The sequence below is a fragment of the Somniosus microcephalus genome, chromosome 18 (assembly GCF_052327205.1).
Source record: "Somniosus microcephalus isolate GS21.2 chromosome 18, FLI_Smic_1.0, whole genome shotgun sequence".
NCBI lineage: Eukaryota > Metazoa > Chordata > Chondrichthyes > Squaliformes > Somniosidae > Somniosus > Somniosus microcephalus.
In genome coordinates, this window is record NC_141004.1 from 15,756,444 (window position 1) to 15,769,792 (window position 13,349).

Sequence of the window (13,349 nt, forward strand, 5' to 3'; positions counted from 1 at the left end):
TGCAAAATGTTATCGCTGCGGCAGAACTAACCATGACCAGAAGGACTGCTGGTCCAAAGACAAAACATGCAGACGATGCGGGAAGATTGGACACATTGCACGAGTTTGTAGGTCTGGGAAGAAGACCAGCAACAACAAAAAGGCTACTAAGGAACTGTACAAGAAAGTACAAAAGATGACGGACAGTAGTTCCGAAGACCAGATGAGCGATAGTGAATCCGAGAACAGGAGATTAAGCTGTCTCAAACTTCACAATGTAATCGCAAAAGAGGATCACCGAACCATTTGGGTCACCCTCACGATAGCAGGGTCCCAAGTTAAAATGGAATTGGATACAGGATCAGCGCTAACCGTCATGAATCGATGAGACTATGAGCGGCTATTTTCACACATACCCTTGAGAGAGACATCCATCGTCTTGACGACGTCTACGGGGCAAAAAGTATACCCCAGAGGAAAAATAAGGGTGCCTGTCGAATACAATGACAAGAAAATACGGAAATTGTATCTCTACATACTGCCAAATGGTGGACCACCGTTATTGGGACGGGAATGGATCAGGAAGATAAACTTAGATTGGCATTCCATTCATGCAATGACGGTGGACGGTAAAAAAGATGAAGACGTCACTCCTGGACGATTGTCAACAATCTTAGCTAACGCCAAAGAGGTATTTCAACAAGAACTGGGCATGCTTAAAGGCGTAACCGCCTCGTTAAAAATAGAAGAGAATGCAATTCCCAAGTTTTTCAAAGCGAGACCGGTACCATATGCAATTCGTCCGGCCGGCGAGGCAGAGCTGGAGAATCTGGAGAAGGCGGGCGTGTTGTCTAAGGTCGACTGGAGCGAGTGGGCGACACCCATCGTTCCTGTCATGAAGAAAACGTTAAGCAATAAGTCTGGAGAGCCAAGGAAGATTTGCATCTGTGGGGATTTCAAGGTGACGGTGAACCCTGTCCTTCACACAGTACAATATCCTCTTCCAAGGATAGAAGACATCTTCGCCTCACCGTCTGGAGGGAAGCGTTTTACAAAAATTGACCTAGCACAAGCATATTTGCAGATGGAGGTTGAAGAGTCCTCTAGAAAGTATCTCACGATAAACACTCACAAAGGTCTTTACCAGTATCATCGATTGGTATTCGGAGTAGCATCGGCTCCAGCGATATGGCAAAGAGCGATGGAACAAGTCCTGCAAGGGATTCCGGGGACTCAGTGTTACTTGGACGACATCCTTGTAACAGGTGAAGATGACAGTGAACACCTTAACAACCTAGAACAGGTGCTCACTAGACTACGGGAACATGGGCTGCGAGCCAACCGCCCCAAGTGCGAATTTTTTAAGAAACAGATATCGTATTGTGGCCACGTGATTGATGAAGAGGGGTTACATAAGTCCCCTGACAAAATTGAAGCGGTTGTTAAGGCCCCAGCGCCTGAAAATGTGTCGCAACTGAGGTCATTCCTCGGGTTGGTGAATTACTATCATAAGTTTTTGCTGAATTTGTCGACAATTCTGCATCCACTGAATGCCCTGCTACGAACTGGGGTAGCATGGAAATGGGGCGATGATTGTAAACGTGCTTTTCAGAAGAGTAAGGACTTAATCACTTCGAAGGAAGTATTGGCTCACTACAACCCAGCACTGCCAATCAGGCTGGCGTGTGATGCATCTCCCTACGGCATTGGGGCGGTACTGTCACATAAATTCCTTGATGGTTTGGAGAGGCCGATAGCTTTTGCGTCACGCTCGTTAACTTCTGCCGAGCGTAACTACGCCCAGATTGACAGAGAGGCCCTCAGCCTAGTGTGGGGGGTGAAGATGTTCAATCACTATCTGCACGGTCAAAAATTTACTCTACTAACCGATCATCAACCTCTTGTCTCCATTTTCAACCCTCAGAAGGGCGTACCGATAATGACAGCACAACGGCTGCAGAGATGGTCCCTTTTCCTAGGGGCACACCAATATGACATCGAGTACAAAGGAACTAAACAGCGTGGGAATGCTGATGGATTGTCACGCCTACCGTTGCCGACGGTGGAAGAAGAAGACCTTGATGTGTGGATCCAGAGTAGTAATTCCACCTAAGTTGATGGATAGAGTGCTCAATGAGCTTCATGAGGGTCATCTGGGTGGGGTAAAAATGAAGAACTTAGCCAGAGCGTTTGTGTGGTGGCCGGGAATCGATAGAGAAATCGAAGAGATGACCAAGAGCTGTGCAGGATGCCAGAAGGTCCAAAACGCCCCACCACAAGCTCCTCTGCATCCATGGGAGTGGCCCTCATCTCCATGGCAAAGGGTGCACATTGATTTTGCTGGTCCCTTCATGGACTCGATGTTTTTAATTGCGGTGAATGCACATTCAAAGTGGCCAGAGGTAATAAAAATGTCCTCAACCACCACGGAAAAAACTATCGCAGTTTTACGAACCATATTCGCCAGGAATGGGCTGCCTGAACAGATTTGCACTGACAATGGACCACAGTTTGTGTCTGAAGAGTTCCGGAGGTTCTTAAAGAACAATGGTGTTAAGCATTACACATCTGCCCCATATCATCCAGCCACTAATGGATTGGCCGAGAGGTTTGTCCAAACATTCAAGAAGGCTATCAAGGCAATGTGTAATGAAGATATACCCCTACAACACAAGGTGGACAACTTCTTGTTTGCCTACCGGAATGCGACACACGCGTTTACCAACCAACCTCCAGCCATGATGTTCTTCAATCGAAGACTACGATGCCGCTTGGATTTGGTTAAGCCAAACGTCCGAAGAGATGTGGAGAACAGGCAGTTTCAGAATATGAATGAAAGGCCGACCAGGAGTTTTAAGGTAGGCCAACCAGTTTTGGCCCGGGACTACCGCACTGAGAAATGGCAGCCAGGAACGATTTGTACACGACAAGGACCTCTCATGTATACCGTGGACGTTGGGGAGAGCATTGTAAGACGCCATGCTGACCAGATTCTAGAGTCACTGGAAAATGTCAACTCCACACCACGATCTGATACACCTGGTAATGAAATCGACGTTCCAATTGCAGCTACCGCAGAACCGGTAATATTGGAAGCAGATGAAACAAACAACGACATTGATTCCGACTCAACATTGCCAGAAGAACCTGATACTCCAAAGAGGCGTTATCCAGACAGAATCAGGAAGCCTCCTCAAAGACTGAACTTATAATTGCTTAAACTTAACCAATGTATCTAGCAACAGTAATTGTGATTGTAATTGTTATCACTAGTTTTTAAATGAATGTTATGTACTGTTTATCTAAAAGGGGAGGAATTGTTGTGTATGTACCTTTAAGAGAATAACTGGTCTCAGACTGCGGTACCGGCAGTGACCACCCCTGTATTAAAGGCGCTAGAGAGCCTCTGTTGGTTAGATTCGTTTATGCCTTTCACCAGTAAACATCTCTTTGTTTCTCTCCTGCTAGTCCGTGTCTCAATCATTCACGGACTTAACAGAGAGTATTCCATCACACTCCTTACTTGTGCCTTGTAGATGGTGGAAAGGCTTTGGGGAGTCAGGAGGTGAGACACTCGCCACAGAATACCTAGCCTCTGACCTGCTCTTGTTGCCACAGTATTTATGTGGCTGGTCCAGTTAAGTTTCTGGTCAATGGTGACCCTCCAGGATGTTGATGGTGGGGGATTCGGCAATGGTAATGCTGTTGAATGTCAAGGGGAGGTGGTTAGACTCTCGCTTGTTGGAGATAATCATTGCCTGGCACTTATGTGGTGCGAATGTTACCTGCCACTTATCAGCCCAAGCCTGAACGTCATCCAGGTCTTGTTGCATGCGGGCATGGACTGCTTCATTATCTGAGGAGTTGTGAATGGCACTGAACACTGTGCAGTCATCAGCGAACATCCCCATTTCTGACCTTATGTTGGAGGGAAGGTCATTGATGAAGCAGCTGAAGATGGTTGGGCCTAGGACACTGCCCTGAGGAACTCCTGCAGCAATGTCCTGGGGCTGTAATGATTGACCTTCAACCACCACAACCATCTTCCTTTGTGCTAGGTATGACTCCAGCCAGTGGAGCATTCTCCCCACGATTCCCATTGACTTCAATTTTATTAGGGCTCCTTGATGTCACACATGTTCAAATGCTGCCTTGATGTCAAGGCAGCTCACCTCACCTCTGGAATTCAGCTTCTTTGTCCATGTTTGGACCAAGGCTGTAATGAGGCCGAGAGCCGAGTGGTCTTGGCGGAACCCAAACTGGGCATCAGCGAGCAGGTTATTGGCGAGTAAGTGCCGCTTAATAGCACTGTCGACTACGCCTTCCATCACTTTGCTGATGATTGAGAGTAGAATGATGGGGCGGTAATTGGCCAGATTGGATTTGTCCTGCTTTTTGTGGACAGGACATACCCGGGGCAGTTTCCCACATTGTCGGGTAGATGCCAGTGTTGTAGCTGTACTGGAACAGCTTGGCTCGAGGCGCGGCTAGTTCTGGAGCACGAGTCTTCAGCACTGCAGCCGGGATGTTGTCGGGACCTGGCAAGTGTCACCACCAGAGCTGCCAGCAATTATGCTGGCAAGGAGTTATTTCAGATGCACTTCAGCTTTCTATATAGATATATAATTTAAAATAAAGTCTGCAGCAAACTATCACATACTGCTCCCTTCTTTGGGAGCTCTCTCCCCGACAACTCTCTCTGCCGCCTGAATGACTCGCTGTGTAGTCGCCTGAAACTGTTTCTCTTGTATGCAGAAGTTCAAGTGCAGAATTAGCCGTCACTTCTTGAGTCAGGATTGCTGGAGCGTATATTAGCTCATGAGCAGGCGCCAGGCATCCCCGTTGGCATCTGTTGTTCTCTCAGCTAACATAATGCCAATTTTGCGGGACAGCTGTTACTCACTCCAGTTCCCTCCAGCTGAAGTAAATTGTCACGCTATGAAAACCAGACTGATACCTGGGATGGCAGGAATGACGTATGAGGAGAGATTGGGTCGTTTAGGGTTATATTCGCTAAAGTTTAGAAGAATGAGAGGGGATCTCATTGAAACTTATAAAATTCTAACAGGACTAGATGTTCCCGATGGCGGGGGAGTCCAGAACCAGGGGTCACAGTCTAAGGATAAGGGGTAAGCCATTTAGAACTGAGATGAGGAGGAATTTCTTCACCCAGAGAGTGGTGAACCTGTGGAATTCTCTGCCACACAAGGCAGTTGAGGCCAATTCATTAAATATATTCAAGAAGGAGTTAGATATATTTCTTAAGGCTAAAGGGATCAAGGGATATGGGGAGAAAGCAGGGACAGGGTACTGAGTTTGGATGATCAGCCATGATCTCATTAAATGGCGGAGCAGGCTCGAGGGGCCGAATGGCCTACTCCTGCTCCTATCTTCTATGTTTCTATAACACTCTCCTCAAAATAACTTCTTGAGATGACTGATCATCATGCCCGTGTACGGCTCTTTGAAAGGTCTAAGTGACTTGATTGAAACATATAAGATCCTGAGGGGTCTTGACAGAGTGACTGTGGAGAGGATGTTTCCTCTTGTCGGAGAATCTAGAACTAGGGGTCACTGTTTAAAAATAAAGGGTCGCCCATTTAAGACAGAGATGAGGAGGACATTTTTCTCACAGAGGGTCGTGGGTCTTTGGAACTCTCTTCCTCAGAGGGTGGTGGAAGCAGTGTCTTTGAATATTTTTAAGGCAGAGGTAGATAGATTCTTGGTAAGCAAGGGGGTGAAAGGTTATTGGGGGTAGGCGGGAATGTGGAGTGATCAGATCAGCCATGATCTTATTGAATGATGGAGCAGGCTCGAGGGGCCGAGTGGCCTACTCCTGCTCCTAATTCGTATGTTATGTATGTTGGTATCCAATTTGTCCCACTCCCCTGCTCGTTCCCCATAGACACTGCATCCTACCCATGTTGAGCACTTCTGTATCTCAAATAGAATTACATATGCAGACATACAGCACAGACACAGGCCATTCGGCCCAACTGGTCTATGTTTATGCTCCACACGAGCCTCCTCCCACCCCTATCAGCATGTCCTTCTATTCCTGTCTCCCTCGTGCGTTTACCTAGCTTCCCATTAAATACATCTACGCCTATCGCCTCAACTTGTGGCAGCGCGTTCCACATTCTCACCACTCTTTGAGTAAAGAGGTTTCTCCTGAATTCCCTATTGGATTTATTAGTGATTCTCTTATACTTAGCCAGGTTTGTAGACGCCCTTTAGCCGGTTAACCACACGGAGCATCCACCAGTTGACAGAGTTGCAGGTCAGTTTTTCCATTTATACCAGTGCAGCAGCTCTGCAACCCGTTTATGCTCTCCCTGTTGTGAAATCCACCCCCTTTGCTTGCGAGGAGATGCCACAGCACCACGGCACCACACAGATACACACAAAAGAAAGCTGGGCACCAAGGGCTGGATTTTGCCAATGGGGAGCTTTTGGAGGCGGGACTCCCGCTTGTCGGGTTTTAGTCCCGCCTCCATCGATTTGTGGCCAATCCACTCTATTTTCCCTTGATTGACCTTGTTAAGCCCCACCCAGCGGGCTTAGCAGGCCAATTAAGGGGAAGCCGGTTACAGAGAACGTCAACGTATGAGGTTTCATCTGTCAAAAATTTTTGACAGATGAATTGTCATCGTTTGACAGCTCTGTGAAGCTGTCAAACGCTGACGTTCTCTGTAGTTTGATGAGTTCTTGAATTCAAGACCTCATCAAACCTTTTTATTTTGCAGAAATTAGATGGTTACTGCACCTCTGCCGCGGAGGTGCGAGACTCTCTGCATACCCAACTCTTGAAGCCTGCAGAAAGAAACAAAGGTAAGTCTACTTACCTCACGTACTCACCTCTCCACACTTGCACCCATCACTTACCTTCACAGCGCACTTTTGCACCCCAGTGTAATAAGGGAAGTTTTCAAGTTTATATGTGATTTTAATTGATTGCCAGCTCTGGGGAGTCCACAGTGCATTTATCTGCACATGCACTAAATCCTGAAGTTGCTGTCAATTTTAGAGGGGTAATGACAGTGAACGCTGACAGTTCCGCCATCATTACCACCACAAAATCCAGGCCATTAAATTTAGTAATTTGTGGACTAGAACCAGGAAATTACGATGAAAAGAGTTGGATTGTTGTAAAATCCCAACTAGTTCACTAATGCCCTTCAGGAAAAGGAACGGCCTACACGTGACTCCAGTCCCACACTATACGGTTAACCCTTGATGTCCTCGAGGCAAGTAGTGACGGGCAGTAGATAATGGTTTGCCAGTGTCGCCCACGGCCCTAGAAAAAAATATTTTACAAATGGATTAACACCTCTGCTAAAATAGCAGACAGAGACAGAAAAAAGAAAGTTTTGCATTTACAGGAAACTTTTTTATCCGGCACCGACGGGACCGGCGTGGTGCCAGTTGATCAAAAAGTCCGGATTACAGAGAGGTATAGTTACCAAGGTACGAGAGCCCCGTACACGGCCACAGGTACAGGAGTCCCGGTTACACGGCACTTGTGCAGGAACCCCAGTTACACGGCCACAGATCCAGGAACCCCGGTTACACGGCCACTAATATATAGTAAAACTTACCTGAACCTACTCCTGAATTTTGCCGGTTAAGAGAGATTTCCGGATATTTGAGGTGCCGGTTAAAAGAGTTTCCTGTATATAGTGCCTTTCAAGACCTTACAGCCAAGTACTTTTGAAGTGTCTGGGTGCTAATTGCTTTGTGCCCCGTTAGCGCCCCCCTTAGGGCCCTAACAGGAGGTGCAAAAACAACCGAATTTTGCCTCCATAGAGTTAGAATGGCGGGGGGCGTTGCCATGAGTCTAGATTGAACACAGCGGGTTATCCAGGCAGAAGAGGGAGTTGTCCGTGTGTGGCCATGTGTGCCTGTCCATGTCAGCTAGTGAAAGGTAACAATGAAGAAACACAACAGGGATTAAGCGACTGAAAAACAGAGCAGCCTGGTTGGGCACCTTGTCTGTCATCTGCTCTCCCTTTCCGTCAGCCAAATGAGGTTTTTTATGGCTGCACTCGATTGATCTTCCCTGCACTAGAAAATCTAACACTAAAGCTCTCCCTTCCAGTGAGTGCATCTATAAAGGAAATCTACAAGGCAGATAGACAGTGCTACGAGGTATAAGCAAAGCAGAGGTATCCCGTGCTTAACATCGAGTGAAACACCATTTTCTTTTTCATACTTGACTAGTTATCGGGCAACATAAATATTTCATCTTAGAAAAAAAAACATTGTAAAGTATTGAAAGGGGTATAGGCCTAGAAATTCAGTTGGTTGTGCCAGCCGGTAGCGCCTTAGGAGTAGATGATGTCGGGCGCTAGGCGGCTAGCGGCCGGGCGCAGCATGATCTGCGCCTCTCCCCAACTTCACTCACGATTTAGCGGCGGCGCAAAGTCTTTGCGCGCGCTCAGCTGCGCGCGCAGATCCTGACGTCATTTCCTCGTACAACGCCCTTTGTGCGCCCCAAACCGGAAATTCAGTCGCGACGCCCCATTGTGCGCCTGGCGCCCCTAGCGACTGGTAGAGTGGAACAGTGCTGAGTCGATGCGGGGGGCGCAAATTAAAGGGCACTCCTCCTGCACTATAAAAGGCTGCCATTTCACAGCACTCCTTCTTGAGAGACGGATCTTTGCAGAGAGACCAAGGTAGAGAGCTTTCTGCTTTGGCTCAACACTCGGACAGGTACTTGTGGCTTCAGGCCACAGCTTTCCACTTGTCTTTGCCTTCATTGACATATCATTGTTTGCTAACATATTATGGGGGCTGCAATGGGTGCAAACGCTGGCTTTCTCCATTGCATTCAAAGGGCTCACAGACGCCATGAGAGAGTGGCAGCCCTGGCTAGACGGAGAGGGGGCAACAGGCGTCGGGAAAGGAGGCCTTACCCACCCAGGGTATACCGCCAGCAGTTCTCCTATCTCAACATGTCTGACGAGCAGTGTGTTCGGAGGCTGCGATTCCGAAGGGAGGTGGTCACAGAGATCTGCCACCTGCTTGGCGGTGATCTGCAGCCACAGCTGAGGAGCAGGACGTCTCTGTCGGTGGCAGTGAAGGTGACGGTGGCTCTCAACTTCTATGCCACCGGCTCCTTCCAATCTGCTACTGGGGACATTTCCAACATCTCCCAGTTCGCCGTGCATTGCTGCATCCGCCAGGTGACCAATGCCCTTTTCAAAAGGAGACGTCAGTTCATCTCCTTCTCCATGGCCCTTGCCAAGCAGCAACAGCGTGCAATGGGCTTTGCAGCATTCGCGGGCTTCCCCATGGTGCAGGGCGCCATTGACTGCACGCATGTGGCTTTGCGGGCACCTCTGGAGAATTCCGAGGATTACCGCAACCGGAAGGGCTACCATTTGCTCAACGTCCAGCTGGTGTGTGACCACAGGCAGCTCATCCTAGCTGTCAATGCCCGCTTTCCAGGCAGCAGCCATGATGCCTTCATCCTGCGCCAGACTTCTGCGGCAGACATGTTCCAGGCCCAGCCTCACCCACGAGGATGGCTTATCGGGGACAAAGGCTATCCTTTGTGCACCTGGCTGATGACCCCGCTCCGTGCGCCCAGCACCCCTGCTGAAGAGGGACACAACGATAGCCATCAAGTGACCAGGAACATCATAGAGCAAACAATCGGCGTCCTGAAGCAACGGTTCCGCTGTCTGGATCGTTCCGGTGGAGCCCTACAATATTCGCCGGAGCGAGTCTCCCATTTCGTGGTCGTTTGCTGCATGCTGCACAACCTGGCTATCCGCAGGACTCAGCCGCTGCCACCAGAGATTGGAGGACCACCTGAGGAGGAGGAGGAGGAGGAGGAGGACCAGCACAGGAGGGAGGCAGAAAGTGCAAGGGCCGCCCGTCGCCGGCTTATTGAACGTCGGTTCTAGGCCCCCTCTCAGGGAATTGCTTGTGCGAATGTCAGCAGATGAATGTAGCCGCTCCACAAGCCCTCAGCCAAGCAGGGCAACCAGGACTTGACAAAAAAACCATGCACAGTGCAATTTAAGAACATTAATTTATTGCAAACCTCTGCCCTTCCCACATTGCAACCTCATGTGGAGAAGCCCCCTCCAAAAACACAAAACACCAGTCTCGGCCTTACAAAAACAAAGAAAGACACCAGTCTCGGCCTTACAAAAACAAAGAAAGACACCAGTCTCGGCCTTACAAAGACCACAAACCATTTGTGCAGACTTTCTACTTTTTGCCCTGCGAGGGCGATGCCTTTCGCATCCTTGCCTGGCCCCTGCCCACCCTGCAGCTCCTCCTCAATGGGACCCCAGTGGCTGCAGCAAGGCTGGGGGAAGGCTGCTGAGGGTCAGATGGCGAGACGGCCGATGCCCTTGGGGGTCGGCCTGCACCAGCTCTGGCCCTCGAGGGGCCGGCTGCTGACTGCTGCAACTCTGCTTGGGCGGCAGCAGTCTGTCCAGCGGCTCGTGGCAGCTGAAATGGCGGAGTGGCAGTGTCGGCTGCAGGAATGGTGCCAACCTGACAGATCGCAGGTGCTCGCTGGTCGCCTGATACAGTGGCACTCGCACGGGCCAGCACTGCAGCATGCGCAGCAAACAGCTGAAGAACAGACTGCTGGGCTGCTGCTGCGCGGCGAGTGCCCTGGCGATGCCTGGCTGATCCAGCGAGGGTGGCAGCAGTTAGTGCCCGTGTGGCCCTGGTCTGTGTCCGCATGACAACAGCCAGTGAATGGACGGCACGACTGAGCACTTGGCTCGAAGCCGCCTGTGCTGCCGCGAAGTCCTCTAGACTCCTGGCCTGTGCTGCACTGAATTGTTGCAGACTCCTGGCCTGTGCTGCTCCAAATTGCTGCACACTCCTTGACAAAGACTCAATGGAGTCAGGCATCCTTGCCACTGCAGCCATGAGCTCATTGTGCCTGCGCTCAGCCTGGACGGCCATTTCCTCCAGGAGCCGCACCTGCTCTGCGCTCACCGTCGCAGGACTGGAGGCCGCACTCACCCTCTGGGGAGAAGTCCGCCGAGCTTCCCCACCCCTCCCGCGTTGCTGCAGGCCGCTGGGCCCCGGAGCTTCACTCTCCTCCGACCCTTCCCCCCGGCTCCCCTCCAGGGAAGACGTGTCCCTTTCATTGCCATGGCCTGGCGCGGCTGAGGGTGGCACTGATGGGCCGGCTTCCTCTTCCTCCTCCTCTAATTCGGAAGCGCTGACAGTGGCAGCTTGAGGGCCCGCCTCCTCACGTGGCGATTCACCATCTGAAAGCAGGAAGGCACAAGAGTAGCTTTAGAGTGAGGACAGGGCGGCAGCGAGGGAGGCATGAGTGCTGCCATTCACTGCATTGGTCGGACAGTGGCAAAGGATGCTGATCTGAGGCGCAAGTGGAACGAGAGAGGTCAAAAAGGTGATGCCCTTACCATTGGTGCCCAGAACAGGGTCGGCATCTCCACTGGCGACGGGGCCAATCAGCCGGCCTGCCATAACGCGCTCCACACGCTGGTCGAGGTCGGAGAGCTCTTTGATGTCAGGACGGCCTCCCCCGGTCTCAGTTCGTTTCCGCCGGTTGTGCGCCACCTTGGCCTGCAAGAGAAAGGACGGCCTCTAAGTACAGTGTGAAGCCCTGATCTTGTCTGCAATGCCTCCCATGGTCGAATAGCTTGTACAGTGTGAAGCCCTGATCTTGTCTGCAATGCCTCCCATGGTCGAATAGCTTGTACAGTGTGTAAAGTGCTGAATGTGCAAGTGATTTTCATGCCAGTCCCATAGCTGCTGGATGAGGGCTGGCCATTAGGGCTTTCAGGTCCCTTTGCCCATAAAGTTAGGTGCACATGCAGGGATGAGGAGGACACTGGAAAGGGTACTCACCCTGACAACCCGAGTGAGGTCGTTGAACTTCTTCCGGCATTGCACAGGAGTCCTGGCAACCACGCTGTTGAAAGAGACCCTGTTTGAGACCTCCCTCCAGGCTTTCCGGTAGGCGCTGGGCAGCGGCCTCTTGCCACCTTCTGGGAACAGAACATGGCGCCTGCGCTCCACTCCGCCAACCAGCACCCTCAGGTCACCGTCGCTGAAGCGCTGCGCTCTCTCCCTGGCCTTCTCCATAGCCCTGGGCGTTGTGCAGATGAAGCTGAAGTGGTCAGGCCTAGGTTGAGGGCTGCAGTGTGCAGGGCGTGGCAGGCAAACAAATCCACCCTCCCCCTTTAAGAGCTGACCGGCGCCAGAGTGTCTGCCGTCAATCAACAACTCGCCGCACCGGCGCTGCGCCCGGCCTCGGGGGTATCGCTCTGCTCCGCCGGCTTAGCGCCTAAAGATAGTCGTGCATCGCCTGTTTTAGCGCACCAGCAACCTCTTGGGGCGATGCGACTGAATATCGGCGAAGGTGGCGCGACTTTGCGCCGGGCGCAAACTTTAGCGGCCGCCCGACTTTAGCGCCCCAAAAGTGGCTATACTGAATTTCTAGGCCATAGTCTTTATAAAAGTGTTCGGAAATTCTTCCCCCTTTTCATTTATGAGCACATAATGTAACAACGTACATCTCGTTGCTTGCTCATGATGTCATGAAGACATAAATAAAAAAGACATACATTTCTTTCTTAAACCAAAATGAAATTTTTCAATCATGTAATGAAGACATTACACCTTCAAGAAGCATCAATAACAATCAATAATCCAGGCTATGTTAACATATTCACTAATGTTAATGAAGCCTAGTTAACAAATTATTCAGATACTGCAGGAGTCATACTCTGTAACATTCACTGATCTATACATTTATTAATGACGGATCCATAAACAACCATATCATATATCTCTAAACCACCTCTATTTGATGGTTCCAGTCTTAGTTCATCTTCATCTCATGACATTCTTGGTCTCACTATCTCCTTTGATGACAATTGGAACTTTGACATCTCTTTAATGCTAACAGAAGAAGTTTGGTTTCCTTTTTTCTGCCCAAACATTCCTTTCCCCCGCAACAACACTCTATAAAACCCAGTTTTATCCAATACCCGGATACTGTCCCCAAACTGGGGAGCCCATTCTAGTACCCCTCCCTCACAGACCCCCCCCCCGCCCCCACACACACTCCTGGACAGGATGCAAGAAACAAGCTGTTGTCTGATGGGCAATTCCTCCTCCAGCTCCAGCCTCCAACCTCTCTTACATTGCAGCCTTTCTTGCGTTTCTCTTATTTTATCAAAAGGTCACTGCTCCACTGAACATCTCCTCTTCCTAGAATGATACAGCACAGAGGGAGACCATTCGGCCCATCGTGCCTGTGCCGCAACCTAATGCCTCCCATTCTAACTCCATGATTCTAACTCAAAAACCGCGCAGCTGCTCACCTCTCGCAGCCTACCCTGAGTGTAATTCGAATCCTT

The 13,349-nt window shown here is 50.2% G+C and overlaps 1 protein-coding gene across 2 annotated transcripts in view; it reads left to right on the forward strand.

Moving 5' to 3' along the window:
- lrrn2 (leucine rich repeat neuronal 2) overlaps nt 1-13,349 on the forward strand; it is a 248,579-nt gene that overhangs the window by 116,002 nt on the left and 119,228 nt on the right. The gene's annotated exons all lie outside the window — the stretch shown is intronic.